Source organism: Aquarana catesbeiana, linkage group LG11 (assembly GCF_042186555.1).
Source record: "Aquarana catesbeiana isolate 2022-GZ linkage group LG11, ASM4218655v1, whole genome shotgun sequence".
NCBI classification, from domain to species: domain Eukaryota; kingdom Metazoa; phylum Chordata; class Amphibia; order Anura; family Ranidae; genus Aquarana; species Aquarana catesbeiana.
In genome coordinates, this window is record NC_133334.1 from 30,116,908 (window position 1) to 30,136,737 (window position 19,830).

Consider the following 19,830-nt stretch of genomic DNA (forward strand, 5'->3'; position numbering starts at 1 on the left):
TACAATAATGATAATAGTGTTAATAACGTGACCAAGATGTGCAATACGTCAATACTTAAGCTCCTGATGTAACAAAAAGTCAGACATAAACTAATACGCTGCTAATATAGCCAAAAGTCCAACATATATGTAGGAAAACAGCTGGGCATATGGCTGGAACAATCGGCAACAACCGGGATAGATGATGTGGGGCCCTTGAACCCGGGGATGGCATCAACAGGATATGGTATAGGTATATGTAAAGGGAATAGGCGAAAATACCCTTACCAGCAGTGGTGGACTCACCAGCCAGCGGCTTGGGAGTCAAACAGGCTTGCGATAAGGCTGGGGAGGCGACACTCTATCACCAGCAACTGAGGATGGAGGAGGACTGCAGCACTCACCAAACGAACCTCTCTGGTCTCACCAGCTACCGACGTCCGTCGCGTGGATGAGGAACTGCTCCCCGAAGGTCCGGCTTCATATGATGGAGGTAGGTCCTCAAATAGAATAGGGATCCAAAAGAAAAAAACTCCCCATGGTGTAAATCAGCTTATTGAAAGCTTTATTAAAAAAACTAAGCAATAAAAACAGACTCTGGTTCCAAAGAAGAAAGCCAGGTATATAAAAAGCGCTTGGATCAATTGTGGCAAGACAGGCATAACAACCCGACGCGTTTTATCCTATGGGACTTCGACTGGGGTATATGATATATATACCCCAGTCGAAGTCCCATAGGACGAAACGCGTCAGATTGTTGCCGATTGTTCCAGCCATATGCCCAGCTGTTTTCCTACATATATGTTGGACTTTTGGCTATATTAGCAGCGTATTAGTTTATGTCTGACTTTTTGTTACATCAGGAGCTTAAGTATTGACGTATTGTACATCTTGGTCACGTTATTAACACTATTATCATTATTGTATTCACTTACTTTTTGTTTTCATTCCTTTCACCCGTATTTTGCTATTATTCTCATTTCTGTTTAGCACCATTCAGTGTGACATTACAGCATTTTTGACACTAGTACCAGTTCACGGTGGTCCCTATATGTAACTGCTCCTCACCATTTTTGGTTATTTCAGTCAGTTATTGTAGGGTTTATCTCAATTTTTTTATATTACCTCTGTTGGTGTCGGCTAACAGTCCTTACACGAATATTTCGGTGTTCCATTAATATACTTCATTGCGCATACTGCCTTTCAGATGGACATTCTGTTTGGTTTTGCCCAATGATGTACATATAGAGTATTATTGGTTCAGCGCTACACTTGTCCACACCTTAGCATTTTACAATTTGTCTGATTGTTGTGTTGGCTGCTTTTTCAATTTTTTGGTTGGCGCATTATTATTTTAGATTTCCTATTATATAGCAAGGCTGATTCCTTATCAAAATCAAGATCCTCAATGCAGATCCACCTTATGTGGACAAGTTGGCCTACCGGTATCCCTCTGATGTTATGCACAGAGTGATTGGATTGGGCCAAAAGAAGACTGTTGCCAGCCATAGGTTTACTGTCGTCTTGTTTCTCCATGGATTACGGGTAATGGCTCTGTGTTTTTGATTTATCATTTGATTTGATTTTTTGTTTTTGTCTATTATGTATTTATTATGTATTTTTGTATATTTTCAGATTATGTTTCATTTATATATTTTTTGGGCAGATTTATACACGAAGATGGACTTTATTATTATTTTTTAGTTATTTCATTGATTTACTTTTTCGTATATTTCTATATATTGCATTACATATGTCTTTATCATTTTTCATTTTTATTTCTCTTTTTAAAACGTTTTTATCTGTGAGTTTTTTGTTCTTTATTTTTTATTTTTTTTTTATTTTGTATGTTTTGTATGGACACGGTTATGTTGTTAACATTATTTATTACTAGAATTGTTATACTAGTTTTTACGAGTGTATGCTGTGTGTCCCTTTTGTAAAAACAGGGGTGAACAGTGGCGCTAGATATGGTGATAATATAAAATTATATAGCAACTGGAATATAGTATAACAAGTATAGACGCAAAAAAACAAATCAGACATCATACACATTCTGATACAAATCTGCTAAAAAAAAAAAAAAAAAAGGGTAGTAATGATAAAAATAGAGTCTGGTCAGTCCATAAAAATATCGGCTAAAAGAGTCTATTTAGGAATGGTGAAAATGGAAAAAAAGTAGGGCTGCAACTAACGATTATTTTCATAATCGATTAGTTGGCCGATTATTGTTTCGATTAATCGATTAATCGGTTGATAAGCTTAAAAAAAAAGTGTTGTGCATAATTTAGTTAATTTGTAAAGTTTTAAAAAAAAAGGCAATGTATTCTTAAATATCTCTTTGCAGTGGTAAATATAAATAACTATATGGTTAGGGAGCAACATATCTAATCCACTCTGAGAATAACAGACAGAAGAGATATACTGTATATACTATTAGAGGAGAGATATACTGTATATGCTATTAGAGGATATATACTATTAAAAATCTGGTAAATATCAGACTCAGAGATCAATTTTTTTTTATTTTTTTTTTTTTAAACAATGTCTTCCTTCAAAAAAAAAAATGGCATTTTAAGAACGTTTGTTCGATTTTCTAACCGTTAGTGGGGTCAAATTGACGTTCATTTTCAACCACAGTGACAATTTGGAAATGTTAGAAAACTTCTTGGTCAAAGGAATTTTCAGACGGTGTATGTGGTTTTCGTTCATTTTAAAAACAATGTTAAAAACAAGTAAAAATTTCAAACATTCTTTCATTCAGCGAATGTACAAAGATTTTTCGTCTGAATATTCTTGTCTGAAAATTGATCCCTGTGGCCAGCATAAGGCTCGCTACACACCTATGCAGTTTGCTTTTGATATGTTTCTGTAGTGCTTTTTGCTGTGCATTTTGATTTTTGCTCACGTGATTTTGCTGCAATTTGCAATTTTTTTGCATTTTATGGCCAATTTGTTGTTGGGCAGATTAAAAAACACAAATTGCTACAAAAACGCATTACATGCTTTTCTGCAGCTTTTCCATTGAAGTGTATTGAACCAAAAAAAGCACAGTTTTGCATAAAAAAAAGTCCCTGACCCTTTCCAAATACGCAGCGGCTGAAAAAAAGCATAGATGTGAATGTGTCCCATAGGAAAGCATGTAAATGAACTGCAGTCCGTTTCTGCAATAAGCACCAAAAAACACATAGATGTGAACCAGGTCTAAGACGTTTAGTAACATAATGGGGTTAAAAAAAACCCTAAAATTAGCCCTTTATAGTACAAAAAAAGCAAATAATCTCTATTGTAAGGGGTTCATTTTTTTTACTGTAGAACGGTGATAGTAACATTTACAGTAGCGATTTGCTCTTTTTTGTACTATAAAAGGCTCAATTTAATTTTTTTAACCCCATTATGTTACTGGCCGATTAATCGATTATGAAAATAGTAATCGATTATTTTCATAATCGATTAGTTGTCGATTAATCGATTAGTTGTTTCAGCCCTAAAAAAAAGCATCCAAAAAATGCAAACAGGGCTGCCATCATGGTAAGGTAGAAACCAATTCCTCAGCTGCAACAAAACACAAGTAGAGAGGTGCCTCTGAGTGCAGTATTATAGAAATAACTCTTTTAACAATAAATGTAGATCAACTCACATTTTGTAGGAATAACCAGGCATGGTATAAATAATACAGTGACGCATCCCCGAGTCCTAAGCAGTGTGGATTCCTTGCTGACAACCGTGAGATCTTCCGGCAGATGGAGGACGCCGGCTCCAGAGAGCGTCCTCGGAGTGAGGCGTGGAAAGCACAGGACAGCTTGCTGCGGACGGATGACGTCATCAAAGCTGGACGCGTTTCGAGAGCGCGCGCACTTGGTGATGTAAGCAAGTCGCGCTCCTTTGTCAACAGGTTCAAATAGAAATACCATGACTAGACTTTATAGAGGGCTGACATGGGAACGTGGGCGGGGTCATGTAACAAGCAAGATAAAAGGGGCGTGTATATAAAACAAACAACACAATATGAAGCTGAAAACTAAACGATTATAAAAAACAGGGTGATTAAAAAACAGTCATTCATATAAGCGGTTCTGGATGAAGGTCATATGTAATATAATGTTACCATTGGAATGGGAAAAAAAAAAAAATAAATAAATAAACACATAGCAGAGGTGACGTGAAAAAAAAAAAAAAAACACATGGCCGAGGTGACGTGAAAAAAAATAAATAAACAAACACATGGCTGAGGTGACATGAGAAAAAAAAAAAAAATAAAAAACAAAAAACCATCATGTTTAAGAACAATGACACTAGGTGTGGTAAATACTATTAAAAACGACCAATAGAAGCTAGAGATAATGCCAAAAAGTTAAAAACTAATACAAATAAATATAGTAAGTTACTTATATATATATTTATTTTTATATATTTTTATAAAATAAAAAAATATTTATATATTTTTATAAAATGGTAGAAATTTTGATTCCTTCGTTAATTCCGCCAGGCGAGAGAACGTCTAAATTATAGATCCAGAACGTTTCTCTCGCACACAGCTTCTTAAAACATTCTGCTGCTGGGAGAGAGTTGGAGATTTGCCAACCGTAGACTGTTGATGAGCTTGAAAAAAGTGTCTAGGGACACTATGCGGGTCGGTACCACCTTCAGTCGCTCTCCTATGTTCTCCGAATCTAACTCTGAGGGCTCGATTAGTCCGGCCTACGTAAACTAGGCCGCATGGACAGCTGAGCCCATAAACAACAAAATCTGAAGAGCAATTGTAAAAGTCCTTCATTTCATACGTTTTCCCTTTTGTGGTGAAGGACTTTTGACCATGCTGAACTTATTTGCATGTTTTGCATGGGGGCTTACGGCACTGAAACATCCCGACCAGTGGGATGAGAACAGGCTTTTCAGAGGGGTTGCATCTAGATTTAATTTTACTAGGAGCTATTTTTGTTTTCAGATTAGGTGCCCTACGGTATGTAACCCTCGGCCTCTCTGGAATGAACGGTTTCAATAATGGATCCTGCAATAGGATGCTCCAATGTCGGTTCAAAATGTTTTCCATTTTTTTTGAAGTTACAATGAAATGTAGTGATAAACCGTGCAGTATAATTGTCTGGTTCACGGGACACTTTAGGGGGTTTTCCTTTTAGATAGTATTGGAAGGCTTGATCAACGTGAGCTTCAGGATAACCTTTATCTTTAAACTTCTTTTTCAGTAACAAACTCTGATCAACATAGTCGCTCTCTTACAACCGACAGAACTGACCCTTCGGAATACTGTTGATCCACTTAGGAAAATGACAACTGTTGTAATGCAGGTAAGAATTACCTGCAGTAGGTTTTATATAGTTTTTTGAGACTATGGTGGAGGTGACCTCATCGCGACCTAATTCAAGCTCAAGAAATGGTAGCGTATTGGGATTGGTGACAAACGTGAAAGACAACCCGTATTGATCCTTATTACAGTATTCCACAAAACAGTCAATCGCATCGACAGAACCATCCCAGATTATGATTATATCGTCGATGTAGCGACCGAAAAAAACAATATTTTGTGCAAAGGGGTTATTTTGGAAAATATATTTTGGGGATGCGTCACTCTATTATTTATACCATGCCTGTTTATTCCTACAAAATGTGAGTTGATCTACATATATTATTAAAAGCATTATTTCTATAATACTGCACTCAGAGGCGCCTCTCTACTTGTGTTCAACAGGAATATAGGTATACATAAAATGTGTGTGTGAGTAAGCACACATAATATTAAAACATTTGTTAAAACATAATGCTGTCTAAATTGGCCCTAGTATATGAATGTGAGTTAGGGACCTTAATTCAGGGGTCTTCAAACTACGGCCCTCCAGTTGTTCAGGATCTACAATTCCCATCATGCTTAGTCATGTCTGTGAATGTCAGAGTTTTATAATGCCTCATGGGACGTGTAGTTCCGTAACAGTTGGAGGGCCATAGTTTGAGGATCCCTGCCTTAGATTGTAAGCTCCTTGAGGGTAGGGACCGATGTGAATTTACAATGTATATGTAAAGCGCTGCGTAAATTGACAGCGCTATATAAGTAGCTTAAATAAATAAATAAATAATAAATAATGTCCATGAATGATCCGAGATCTTGTATGATTAGCACCTGGAGGCAGCTCCCTGAGTGCCGATTCACACAGGGACCACACGACTTCAGCGCGACTTTGCAAGGCGACTTCAACGCGGCTTCAACGCGACTTTAAGCAACTTACAGCGCGACTTCAAGTCGCCTCCAGGACAGGCGACTTTGGCTGTGGCCAATCACAGAATAATCAGCTCTCTGGGAGGGAGGGGTTTGCCTGGGTAACCTAATTTCTTTTCCCGTAAAGTCGCTTCAATATAGATGGCGATCCGACTTGGAGGCGACTTCCATTGAATTCTATGGGTACAGGTCGCCTACAAGTCGGGTTGAAGTAGTACAGGAACCTTTTTTGAAGTCGGAGCGACTTCAGTAGTGTACATTAAGATGGCTCTTATTGACTATAATGCATTTCCCAAAGCCAGGCGACTTGGGGTGACTTGAGGGCTGACAGGTTGGATCCCAGGTCGTTGTAGTGTGAACCGACCCTTAGAGTGAAGCGATGGTCTGATGAAGAAGCTGTAGCTTCGAAATGCATTACCATTCCTTGCCACTGTGAATAATTACATTTCGTGTTCCTGTGACGTCACGACCAGCTGCTTTCCATTTCCTGCTTCCTGGTCCCCAGCCTCCAGTGGATCCCTGTAAGATCACACCAGTGCCCCAGGCTGCAAAGGGAAAACAGGACGTCACGCCAAATAGGACGTTTATAGGACTCCAGGACTGGCGATTTTCACCACATACTGAACTCATCTAATTTAACCTGTGAGTTACTACTTGTTTTTTTTAAATGTATGATTTATACTTGACTCAGTCTGGTGCCCCTCTGTTCCCATGTGTGTGCTTTTTGGTTTGTCTGTTGGATTGCAGCAGGGGTTGTCATTTGATTATGCCTCACCTGCGTTTACACAGATTGAGGCTGGGTTCACACTGGTACGACAAACGCTCCGACATTGGGAGCTCATGTCGCATGATGTATGCAAATCAATGGTTCCCTATAAGAGTCCTCTTAACTGGTCTGACACAAGTCTGTCCGACTTAAAAAAAAAGTTCCTAAGCTACTTTGGTCCGACTTTGATCATACTTCAGCCCATTGAATATCACTATCGGCTCAAAGTCGGATCATCATCTTAACTGATCCGGCTTTGGCATGCGAATTGTGCTCTGAGGATCTTATAGGGGAACTCCACGCCAAATTGAAAAAAAAAACGGCATGGGGTCCCCCCTCCAAAAGCATACAAGTCCCTTCGCTCTGGTTTGGAATTTAAGGGGAACCTCCATGCCAAAAAAACTGCGTGGGGTGCCCCCAAAATCAATACCAGGCCCCTATCGGGGCATGCAGCATGGCAGGTCAGGAAAGGGGGTGGGGACGAGCGAGCGCCCCCCCCCCCCCCTCCGGAACCATACAAGGCCACATGCTCTCAACATGGGGGAGTGGGTGCTTTGGGGCAGGGGGGGGTCCTGCACCCCCCCACCCCATAGCACCTTGTCCCCATGTTGATGAGGACAAGGGCCTCTTTGTCAGAGGTCTGCGGGCGGGGGGCTTATCGGAATCTGGAAGCCCCCTTTAAAAAGGGGGGTCCCAGTTCCTGGCCCCCCACCCTATGTGAATGAGTATGTACCCCTACCCATTCATCTAAAAAAAAGTGTCAAAAATAAACACTTATATTGGCGTGGAGGCCCGCCCCCTTGTGATGTCACTGCCCAAGGCATGATAGGGGCGGTGACGTCACAAGAGGGCGGGCCTCCAGATGATGTCATTAGGTGGCCCGCCCCATGCCAATATAAGTATTGGCACACGGCGGCCCCAGCATTAGAGCGGGAGAGAGCGTTGAGTCAACATCAGAGGAAGAACAGAGAGAGAAGATAGCGGAGAGAGGAGGTCCAGCAGAGGCAGAAGAAGCGCACAGAGGAGAAGAACCATAGAGGGCTAGAAGACATCAGCGGGGAGCAAAGGAGAACCGTCAGACGGAGAAGACATTGCCAAAAGAAGGAGAAGAGCCGGAGAGGGGAGAAGAAATCGGAAGAAATGCCGGAGCTGCCTGAATAAAATACTTTAAAAACCTGTGTACTGTGTTTATTTTTGACACTTTGTTTTTTTTTTTAGGGGAATGGGTAGGGGTACAATGTACCCCATACTCATTCACATAGGGTGGGGGGCTGGGAACTGGGGCCCTCCCTTTTTAAAGGGGGCTTCCATATTCCGATAAGCCCCCCGCCCGCAGATCCCGACAACCACCGGCCAGGGTTGTCGGGAAGAGGCCCTTGTCCTCATCAACATGGGGACAAGGTACTTTGGGGTGGGGGCGCAGGACCCCCCTGCCCCAAAGCACCCACCCCCACATGTTGAGGGCATTTGGCCTGGTATGGTTCAGGAGGGGGGGGAGCGCTCGCTCATCCCCACACCCTTTCCTGACCTGCCGGGCTGTGTGCTCGGATAAGGGTCCGGTATGGATTTTGTGGGGGAGCCCACGCGTGGGGGTTCCACTTAGGATCCATACCAGACTGAAGAGCCTAGTATGCTCCTGAAGGGGGAACCCCATGCCGTTTTTTTAAATTCGGTGTGGAGTTTCTCCTAAAGAGTCATACCAGATGCAAAGTGTCTGGTATTGTGGGGATCAAAGTCGGATCCCCGTTCATTGAAGTCGGATGAAAGTCGCAGGGCAAAGTCAGATCCACAGTCGTACGACTGTCGTGTTGTACCAGTGTGAACCCGGCCTTAAGCCAGAGCAGAACCCATGATCAATTAGCAATGACCAAGCACATTTGTGTGAAACGTGTTTGCTGAAGCCACATGTAATGTGTGCGCAGAGTGTACTTTACTCATCTTTAATGGATTTGAAATAAAACTACTAATTTTATGCTGGTCCGTGCCGCCATTTCCTTCTTTCCTTCGCATCCAGCTCCTCCCCTCCTGCCGTGCACCGCTGATCTCCGGCTATGTGCAGAGCTTGGATAATGCCCGCAGCGGCTGAGCAGCTCCCTGATCCCCTCTGCATGGTGGACGATCTGAAATGGAGGACCTGTCAGAGTTGGCGCCTAGCGATCATCCAGGAGCCAGTCTGCAACTAACAGCCTCAAAGGTACAGCATAACGGTTCTGCCCGTGCCCGACACTGCACCATCCTGTGATGCCACCTCCTGATTGAGGGCGCCCCGAGAATTACCGCTGCCTTCCGCCTGTGTGACCTCACACACACAGCCCTGAGTGATAATATGCATGCCATCTGGCATATGCCACCTACTGACCCCATGCCATCATCATTATCCTCCTCATCATCCCCCTGTTCCTGGCATCCTACCACCCTACCTCCTGTAATACTTCCCACTGTCAGCTTCCTACCAACTTACCCCTGTCATCATCATCCCCATGTACACTACCTCTAGCATCCACCACCCTACCCCCGTTATCATCATCCTTATCTTCATCCTCCTGTATCCCACTTTCAGCTGCCTACCACCCCACCTCATCATCATCCCCCCTGTACCCCACTGCTGACATCCTACCACCTCATCCATTGTCATAAACATCCCCATCATCCCTCTGTACCCCACCTCTGGCATCCTACCATGGTCCACCCCACCCCCTGTCATCATCCTCATCTTAATCCCTCCTGGTACTCCACTGCCAGCTTCCTAAAACCCCACACCCTGTCATCCTCATCCCCCCGTACCGCAACCCTGACATCCTACCACCCTGCCTCCTGTCATCAACATCCCCATCATCCCCATGTACCCCACCTCTAGCATCCACCACCCCACCCCTGTTATCATCCTTATCTTTATCCCCCCTGTACCCCACTGACAGCTTCCTACCAACCTATCCCCCGTCATCATCATCTCCGTCTTTATCATAATCCCCCTGTGCCTGGTATCCTACTACCCCACCCCCTATCATCTTCATCACCCCCGTACCCCTCTGCCATAATCCTACTACCTCACCCCCGGTAATCATCATCCCCAGTACCCCACCTCTGACATCCTACCACCCTACCTCCTGTCATCCTCATCCCCACCTCTAGCATCCACCACCCTATCCCATTATGATTATCCTTATCTTCATCCCCCTGTACCCTACTGTCAGCTGCCTACCATACCACCTCATCATCATCCCCCTGTGCCCCACTGCTGACATCCTACCACCACACCTATTGTCATCAACATCCCTATCATCCCTCTCTACCCCACCTCTGGCATCCTACCCCCTGTTATCATCATCCCCTTTACCCCACTTCTAGCATCCACCACCCTACCCCCATTATAATTATCCTTATGTTCATCCCCCCTGTACCCCACTGTCAGCTGCCTACCACCCCACCTCATCATCCCCCTTTACCCCACCTCTGGCATCCTACCACCCTACCTCCTACCATTATCATCCTCATTCCTCCTGTACCCCACTTTTGGCATCCTATCACCCTACCCCCTATCATTATACTGCCCTGCCACCCAGTAAGCAAATAGTGAGCGATAATGATATGGAGTAATCCATAGCAATCAATCAGTGAGCGGTAAAAATGTGCAGTAACCTCTAGCAAGCAATCAATGAGTGATAATGATAAGCAGTAACCTATAGCAACCAATCAGTGAGCAGTAATAATGTGCAGTAAACTCTAGCAACCCACCAGTGAGCGTTAATAATGTGCAGTAACCTCTAGCAACCCATTAGTGAGTGGTAATGATGTGCAGTAACTTCTAGCAACCAATCAGTAAGCAGTAATGATGTGCAGTAACCTCTAGCAACCAATCAGTAAGCAGTAATGATGTGCAGTAACCTCTAGCAACCAATGAGTAAGCGGTAATGCCATGCAGTAACTTCTAGCAACCAATCAGTGAGCGTTAATGATGTGCAGTAACCTCTAGCAACCAATGGGTGAGCAGTAATGATGTGCAGTAACCTCTAGCAACCAGTGGGTGAGCGGTAATGATCTAAATCCTCACAACAGAGAAAACATTTAGGGCCCATTTACATTTGTGTATTGTGACAATGTGTTCTACGCATTAACATGCATTGTCATTATGCATGGCAATGCCCCTGTTCTATGTGCTGTGCGATGCAGTGCCAGTTATTCTAAATGGCGCCCCTTGGAATTAATGGTCATATTCTGTTGGGGATTGTAACATCTGTCTTTTTAGATATAACATCGAATTTTAAAGAATCCAGATTTTATTCTGAAGAAGACAAGAACCCTTGTTGAGGGCAAATGTCATGCTTTAGGTTAAAAATGCTGAGAAATCTAGCATCGTTTTTACCTTATTGCAGAAGATTCATATTTTCAAGTTTCTTTTGCAATAAAAGCTTCTTACATTTCTTTTCACCATTTTCTTTAGTGTGCCTTGCTCCGATCCTGCAGACTCACACACGAGGCATCGGCTGCACCGCTCGGCTGCCTTGCACCATGACATCCGCTAGAACTGTCCCCCTGTCGGTGCCACCGAACACATTGTAGCAGGAACTCGGAGGGTCTTGGCCGGCCCCAAACCGGAACTGCGAGCATTACAGCCGTATTTTTACTTGCAACCTTTTCCTGTAACTGGCATTTACTGGCAGGAGAAAAGTGCCCGTTTTTTACTGGCTGTCAGTAAAAATATTGGCGGTTGGCAACACTAGACAATCACCAGAACTAGACATGTGCACTGCCAAAAAAGTTGTTCAGTTTCGTTTCGTTTTTTTCGTTTTTCGGGTCATTCGTTATGATGGAAATTCATTATTTTTAAATAAAATCGTAAATCCGAAAAAATTCAGAAATTCGAAATCCGAAAATTGGGAAATTGGAAAATTCGAAAATTTTAAAATTCTAATTTGGAAATTCGAAAATTTGAAAATTCAGAAATTCAAAAATTCGAATTTGGAAATTCGAAAATGTGAAAATTCGGAAATTCAAAAGAACGAAAATCCGCAAATTAGAATGAAAATCTGAAAATACGAAAATTCGAAAATACGAAATAACTAACTAATAATAACTATTAAATTATAGGTATTGGAATTTCCTTTCAAATTTGGTGAACGTAACGAATACAAATTTATCCAAAGTTATGAATTATCCAAAATAACGAATGTCGCATCTGAATGAATAGAACGTAACAAATTAATAACAATAAATAATAATAATAAAAAGTTTTTATTATTATTTATTATAATTATTAATTTGTTACGTTCCATTCATTTAGATGCGGCATTCATTATTTCGGCTGATTCATAATTTTGGATAAATTCGTATTCGTTAGTTATTATTTCAGATTTTCAAATTCAAGGGTTTTCTAATTTTTGGATTTTTGTTCTTATTTTCGGAATTTTCAAAATTTCGAATTCAATTTTCGGATTTTCGAATTTCCGAATCTTCAAATTTCCGAATCTTCGAATTTCAGAATTTTTCCAATTTCCAAAGGTTTCCAACAAGGAGTCCTTCATAGGAATTCAGCTGTGCTGATGGCTATATATAGCCTAACAGTATGACGCTGTATATTCACAGCTCGAATATAACAGTATGCCCCTGGGAGACAGCAATCCACTGCATACTGTTATATTCGAACTGTGAATATACAGCGTCATACTGTTAGGCTATATATAGCCATCAGCACAGCTGAATTCCTATGAAGGACTCCTTGTTGGAAACCTTTGGGCCCCCTTTTCCTTTGGCCTTTCAGAATTAGGAATAGCAACCTATTACTCATATGCCCCTGCCTATACATTCAGCTATATTCAATCCATTTTTTTAGCTTTAGCATTTACCTTACCGTGACTATATGTGACCTACTTCAAAACTAAGATAGAGAAACATATTCTCTTATCTGTTGCGCTTGTGAACCTTGGCTGTGTCCTGAGGAAGCCTAGCGGCGAAACGCGTAGACATACAAGGGCTCACTGCACATTATACATGGATGCATAAATGCTAGACATTTTATTTATTTTTTTCTATGTAATTGTTAAACCTTAATAAATTTGAACATTGTATACTGTTTCCTCTCCATTGTTTCTTAGCCTTCAAAGTCCCCCCTCCTGGTAATACTTGGTACTACCATTTATTTCTTCTTCAATTATTTACGGATGTGGCTATTTTCGATGCACTTCCCTTTTTTGTCTAACCAGAACACCTTGCTCGGACCTGGTACACCTTGGTCAATGTCAGTGAGCCGGTCCAGAACAATTGATGTGTAGCTGATGCTGGAGCGAGTGCATGTGGCTGCAAAAGGGCAGAGGAGATCAGAAGCACTAAGATGCATAAAAGGATAAAAATATAAATGAAATGTTTTTTATTTTTTTTTTTTCTTGTTTATTATACACGGTGCTTTATCTAATTAAATGTCCATGTCAGGTTTCCATTTAGTTTACTCTTCCTATGTGCGATTATATTACATATCACTTCATCCATTGCTTGATGCACAAACTTCACAGAATTGTCCACAAAAGCAAATTTTTGCTCACGGCAAAACAGTCTACAATTTTTGGTGTCAGGAGCCGGTGTGGTGGTTGTTGGTCGGGGGCTTTCGGTTCCAAAAAAAAAAAAAAAAGGTAAAAATAGCAAAGTTCCCCTGAGTATCCCTTTAACCTAATAATGGCACTAAAACTTAACCCCCTCCCCTCCTAAGAGTGGAGAAGAATTAGATCCCCTGTCTGGTTTTTATTGCTGTCTGTACCCCCCCCCCCCCCCCCCCCGTTAGGGAGACTCTCTCTTTATATTTACCAATATTACCACCAGTGAAAGTAAAAAAAAAAAAAAAAAAAGAAGCCAAATTTTGGGTTGTCCCCAGAACAAGAATAGAGCAGAAATCTTGGGGACAACCAAGGGTTCCCTCACTTTGGAGGGATTTCTTCTCACTTCCTGTTTGGCTATGGGACAGGAAGTGAAGGGAAATCTCCACAATGGGACACAGAGGCCAAAACAACTGACGGGAGTTATAACCCTTCCTTACTCTATCCAAAATGAACAGAAGTTTTACCTTCAGTTCTACTTTAAACTCAAAAGCAAACATGTATTATATTGCAGCTTACCAATCTTTAGATGATATGGCTGTATTAGTTTCCGTTTTTTAGGCTTTCTTTCTATTTTCATCTAGTGAACCAACCAGCAAGTCTGTCGTTTTTTTTTTTTTTAAAGCACAAGCTCTCCAGCAGAATGTATCAGTTTACATGGATGAGGCAAACCACTTAACACTGGCAGGGGGGGCTTACAAATGATCAGCTTTTATTTATTCATGTAAAACTTTTCTTTTAAAGGGGAAACAAACCTGCTTGCTGTAACTGATTATAAAGTGTGAGCTGGAGTTTGCTTTCAGTTTGTTAGTGTATCTAAGTCTGCGAATACATTTAACACTCCCCTCCCCCTAGACTGACAATGCTGCTGTCTGCTGTGCCTCCTGTTCTCCTTCCTCCAGAGTTGTGTCTCGCTAATACAGGAGGTGCGTTACCGGCCAGATCACCAGGTGAAAAAAAGAAGGAAAAAGAGCCACAGAAAAGAAAACGAATGCAGCCACCACATCTAACGATTGGTATACATTCTGCAATACATGACATTTTTGGTTTTGGGTTTAATACCGCTTTTACTCCTATCCCCAGTCCGTGTCCCTCACAATAAAGTTTGCATATGAAATAATAAATAATTCACGTTAAATGATCATTACATAAACTCAGTGTATATCATATTTTACCATGTTTATTCTATACTATTGTATATACTATTGTATCTATACTATTGTATCTATTTTATTCAATTGTGTGTATTTATTTATCTTTTTTTTTCTGTATACACATGTATATGCGCAGTTTTTCCACTATAAGATTTATTATATGATATATATATATATATATATATATATATATATATATATAACATAATATCTATAATAATTGGAATTTAAATTTAAGATAAATCGGATACTATATATATATAAAATAAATAAATAAATATATATAAATATATATATATATATATATATATATATAGAGAGAGAGAGAGATATAGATATATATATATATATATATATATATATACATATATATACGTTCTATTTTATGACCTATGCACTAACTGTGTACACTGACCCTGAAGAAGTGGTCCTCCTTTACTCAGTGTTCTGTACACCAACCCTGAAGAAGTGGCCATCATCATACCATGAAACGCGTTGGTAGTGTTGCTACATTTTTCATGACTAATAAATACGCACCTTCTGATGAGAACACCTCCAAGTCTCACCCTGGGGTGCCTTCGCGGACCTCATCTGCATTTTTTTGGGACAGAGGTATCTCACTTCATTGCACACCGGGATCATAATCTTGTCAGGGAAAGGATCATCCAGAATACACCAATGAGCATCAAGAGCGACCACCTACCATCTCCGCATGGAGACACGCCAAGCGCTCTATCAGGATGCTTGACACTTGGATGGGCTTGATATGAGTAGATGTATCCAATCTTCTACTTCTCTTTATTAAACCTCACATTTGGTGCGTTGATCCACTACACCTATTCAGATCTCTCCTCTTCTTCTTCTCTGTCTCCTGAATTTTTTTTTTTGCACTCCTGCATGCATTACCAAAAAACTGATTGTAAAGTCTCGTTTTTTTTTCTCTAAAAATAACAAACATTTTATACTTACCTCCTCTGTGCAGTGGATTTGCACAGAGCAGCCCCGATCCTCCTCTTCTCGGGTCCCTCTTCTGTGCTCCTGGCCCCTCCTTCCTGCCGAGTGCCCCCACAGCAAGCAGCTTGCTATGGGGGCACCCAAGTTGAGTCACAGCTCCATCCATTCAGACGCGGAGCCCCTGTTTGGCCCCGCCCCCTCTCCCTCCTGATTTACTAACTGGCTTTGATTGACAGCAGTGGGAGCCAATGGCGCCTCTGCTGTGTCTCAGCCAATCAGGAGGAAAGTCCCGGACTGCCTAGGCACTCGTGGACATCGCTGGATAGAGTTGGGGCTCAGTTAAGTATTGGGGGGCTGATGCACACAGAAGGCTTTTTATGTTAATGCATGGAATGCATTAAAATGGTTGTAAACCCATTCCAACTAGTTTCTTTCAAATTAAAGCGGTGTTCCACCTGCAAATTTTTTATTTTTTTTAAAGTCAGCAGCTACAAACGCGATGTCGGCCCCCCTGAGGCCGATCCGTCCATCGGATCGGGTGCAGGCGCCGCAATTCTAATTAACCACTTCCTGCCCGGCCTGTAGCAGATTGACGGCCGGGCGGTGGTTCCGTTATCCTGATTGGGCGTCATATGACGTCCAGCAGGATAACATGCCGCCGCACGCCCGCGGGGGCGCGCATCGCAGTGATCGGTGGAGTGGTATGTCAGTCTGAGGCGGAGGCTCTTTACCACATGATCAGCCGTATCCAATCACGGCTGGTCACGATGTCAATAGGAAGAGCCGTTGATCCTTACTCGCGTCTGACAGACGCGAGTAGAGGAGAGCCGGTCGGTGGCTTTTCTGACAGGGGGGTCTGCGCTGATTGTTTATCAGCACAGCCCCCCTCAGATGACCACACTGGACCACCAGGGACGCCACTAGGACCACCAGGGAAGGGGGCAACATGTGGATGGACAGGTATGTACCCCATGGCCATCCACATGTGCCCAGTCTGTGCCCAATCTGCGCCAATCAGTGCCCACAAATAGGCACTGATTGCCACCATTATATTTTAGTGATGCCCAGCAATGCCACCCATTAGTGTCATCAGTGCCACCAATCAGTGTCATCAGTGCCACCCATCAGTGTGCATCGGTGCCACCTGTCAGTGCCCATCTGTGCACATCAGTACCCACCTATCAGTGCCCATCAGTGCTCATCTGTGCCACCTATCAGTGCCACCCATAAGTACCCATCAGTGCCACCCATAAGTACCCATCAATGCCACCTACGAGTGCCCATCGGTGCCACCTATGAGTACCCATCAGTGCCACATACCAGTGCCACCTATCAGTGCCCATCAGTGACACCTATCAGTGCCCATCAGTGCCGCCTATCAGTGCCCATCATCAGTGCCCGTCAGTGCCACCTCATTGGTGCCACCTCATCGGTGCCCATCAGTGCCCGTCAGTGCAGCCATATCAGTGCCCGTCATTGAAGAAGAAAACGTACTTATCTACAAAATTTTTTAACAGAAACAAAGAAAAACTTGTGATCAAATACCACCAAAAGAAAGCTCTATTTGTGGGAACAAAATGATCAAAAAATTGTTTGGGTACAGTGTAGCATGACCGCGCAATTGTCATTCAAATTGCGACAGCACTGAAAGCTGAAAATTGGCCTGGGCAGGAAGGTGTCTAAGTGACTGGTATTGAAGTGGTTAAGGGAAACAGGCAGCGGAGCCTTGTTTCCTACTGCGCATGCGCGAGTCGCGCGGCGCTTTGTGACACACACATGTCCCAAAAGATATCAGGGGGGCTTGCCGAAGAAAAGCATATGACTTCCTGCGCCGCGGACCAGATGGATCGGAAGTACAGGCTGTACTTCATAAAAAGGTAAGATAGAAGAAAAAAAAAAGAATTTTAACTAGCCAAAAACGAGCGGTGGATAGGTGGTCTTTCATTTAAGACCACCTCTCAAAAGTGGGTGGAAGTCCGCTTTAATAAGTGTAGCCTATAGTATTTTTTGCTATGTTTTTATTGCTTCTTACCGGCTTGCTTTCTGTGTAATCTTTATGTTTCTCTTGAAAGATGTCACCGGTGCATGCGCTGTTAGCCCTTATTTTAAAAATGCTGTGTATATGCCGGGGCTGCATCATTTCCTAATTCTGGCGTCAGCCCCGAGATCCCACGATACTCCCATTGAGAAGCTGAGCCTGGACCTCATGTGACTCCCTACGCCACAGGGGTTGTGGAGAGGAGGGGAGGCTTCAGGGAATAATGCGCATGCGCAGGATTATAGCCACAGCTACATACTGAGGGCGAAAATATATTACTGTATAGACACGGAAGACAGCAGTAGTAATGGGGGTGGTGAGATACAAGCAGGAGCGTTCACAAAAACCTACAGTGGGGACGGAAAGTATTCAGACCCCCTTAAATTTTTCGCTCTTTGTTATATTGCAGCCATTTGCTAAAATAATTTAAGTTTATTTTTTTCCTCATTAATGTACACACAGCACCCCATATTGACAGAAAAACACAGAATTGTTGACATTTTTGCAGATTTATTAAAAAAGAAAAACTGAAATATCACATGGTCCTAAGTATTCAGACCCTTTGCTGTGACACTCATATATTTAACTCAGGTGCTGTCCATTTCTTCTGATCATCCTTGAGATGGTTCTACACCTTCATTTGAGTCCAGCTGTGTTTGATTATACTGATTGGACTTGATTAGGAAAGCCACACACCTGTCTATATAAGACCTTACAGCTCACAGTGCATGTCAGAGCAAATGAGAATCATGAGGTCAAAGGAACTGCCTGAAGAGCTCAGAGACAGAATTGTGACAAGGCACAGATCTGGCCAAGGTTACAAAAAAATTTCTGCTGCACTTAAGGTTCCCAAGAGCACAGTGGCCTCCATAATCCTTAAATTGAAGACGTTTGGGACGACCAGAACCCTTCCTAGAGCTGGCCGTCCGGCCAAACTGAGCTGCAGTCAGGAGATGGGAGAAAGTTGTAGAAAGTCAACCATCACTGCAGCCCTCCACCAGTTGGGGCTTTATGGCAGAGTGGCCCGACGGAAGCCTCTTCTCAGTGCAAGACACATGAAAGCCCGCATGGAGTTTGCTAAAAAACACCTGAAGGACTCCAAGATGGTGAGAAATAAGATTCTCTGGTCTGATGAGACCAAGATAGAACTTCTTGGCCTTAATTCTAAGCGGAATGTTTGGAGAAAACCAGGCACTGCTCATCACCTGTCCAATGCAGTCCCAACAGGGAAGCATGGTGGTGGCAGCATCATGCTGTGGGGGTGTTTTTCAGCTTTAGGGACAGGACGACTGGTTGCAATCGAGGGAAAGATGAATGCGGCCAAGTACAGGGATATCCTGGATGAAAACCTTCTCCAGAGTGCTCAGGACCTCAGACTGGGCCGAAGGTTTACCTTCCAACAAGACAATGACCCTAAGCACACAGCTAAAATAATGAAGGAATGGCTTCACAACAACTCAGTGACTGTTCTTGAATGGCCCAGCCAGAGCCCTGACTTAAAACCAATTGACCATCTCTGGAGAGACCTAAAAATGGCCGTCCACCAACGTTTACCATCCAACCTGACAGAACTGGAGAGGATCTGCAAGGAGGAATGGCAGAGGATCCCCAAATCCAGGTGTGAAAAACTTATTGCATCTTTCCCAAAAAGACTCATGGCTGTATTGGATCAAAAGGGGCTTCTACTAAATACTGAGCAAAGGGTCTGAATACTTAGGACCATGTGATATTTCAGTTTTTCTTTTTTAATAAATCTGCAAAAATGTCAACAATTCTGTGTTTTTCTGTCAATATGGGGTGCTGTGTGTACATTAATGAGGAAAAAAATGAACTTAAAGGGGTTGTAAAGGTATTTTTTTTTTTTTTTAAAATAACAAACATGTTATACTTACCTTCACTGTGCAGCTCGTTCTGCACAGAGTGGCCCCGAACCTGGTCTTCTGGGGTCCCTCGGCGGCTGTTTCAGCTCCTCCCCGCAAGCATTAACCACCTTAATGCGAGCTCCCTCGCATGGTGGTGAGTGCTTGCGGGCACGCTCCCGTGATACAGCCGGCGGCTATAGCCGCTCGCTGTATCACTCGGCCCCGCCCCCCGGCGCGCCGCGTCATCGGATGTGATTGACA

At 42.7% G+C, this 19,830-nt stretch overlaps 1 long non-coding RNA gene across 1 annotated transcript; it reads left to right on the forward strand.

Annotated features, from left to right (window-relative positions):
• The first annotated feature begins 6,682 nt into the window (after positions 1-6,682).
• LOC141111932 (uncharacterized) lies at positions 6,683-13,728 on the forward strand. The gene is made up of 3 exons (XR_012236484.1): positions 6,683-6,853; positions 8,992-9,171; positions 13,178-13,728. It is a non-coding gene; the product is annotated as an uncharacterized lncRNA (long non-coding RNA).
• Positions 13,729-19,830: the final 6,102 nt, after the last annotated feature.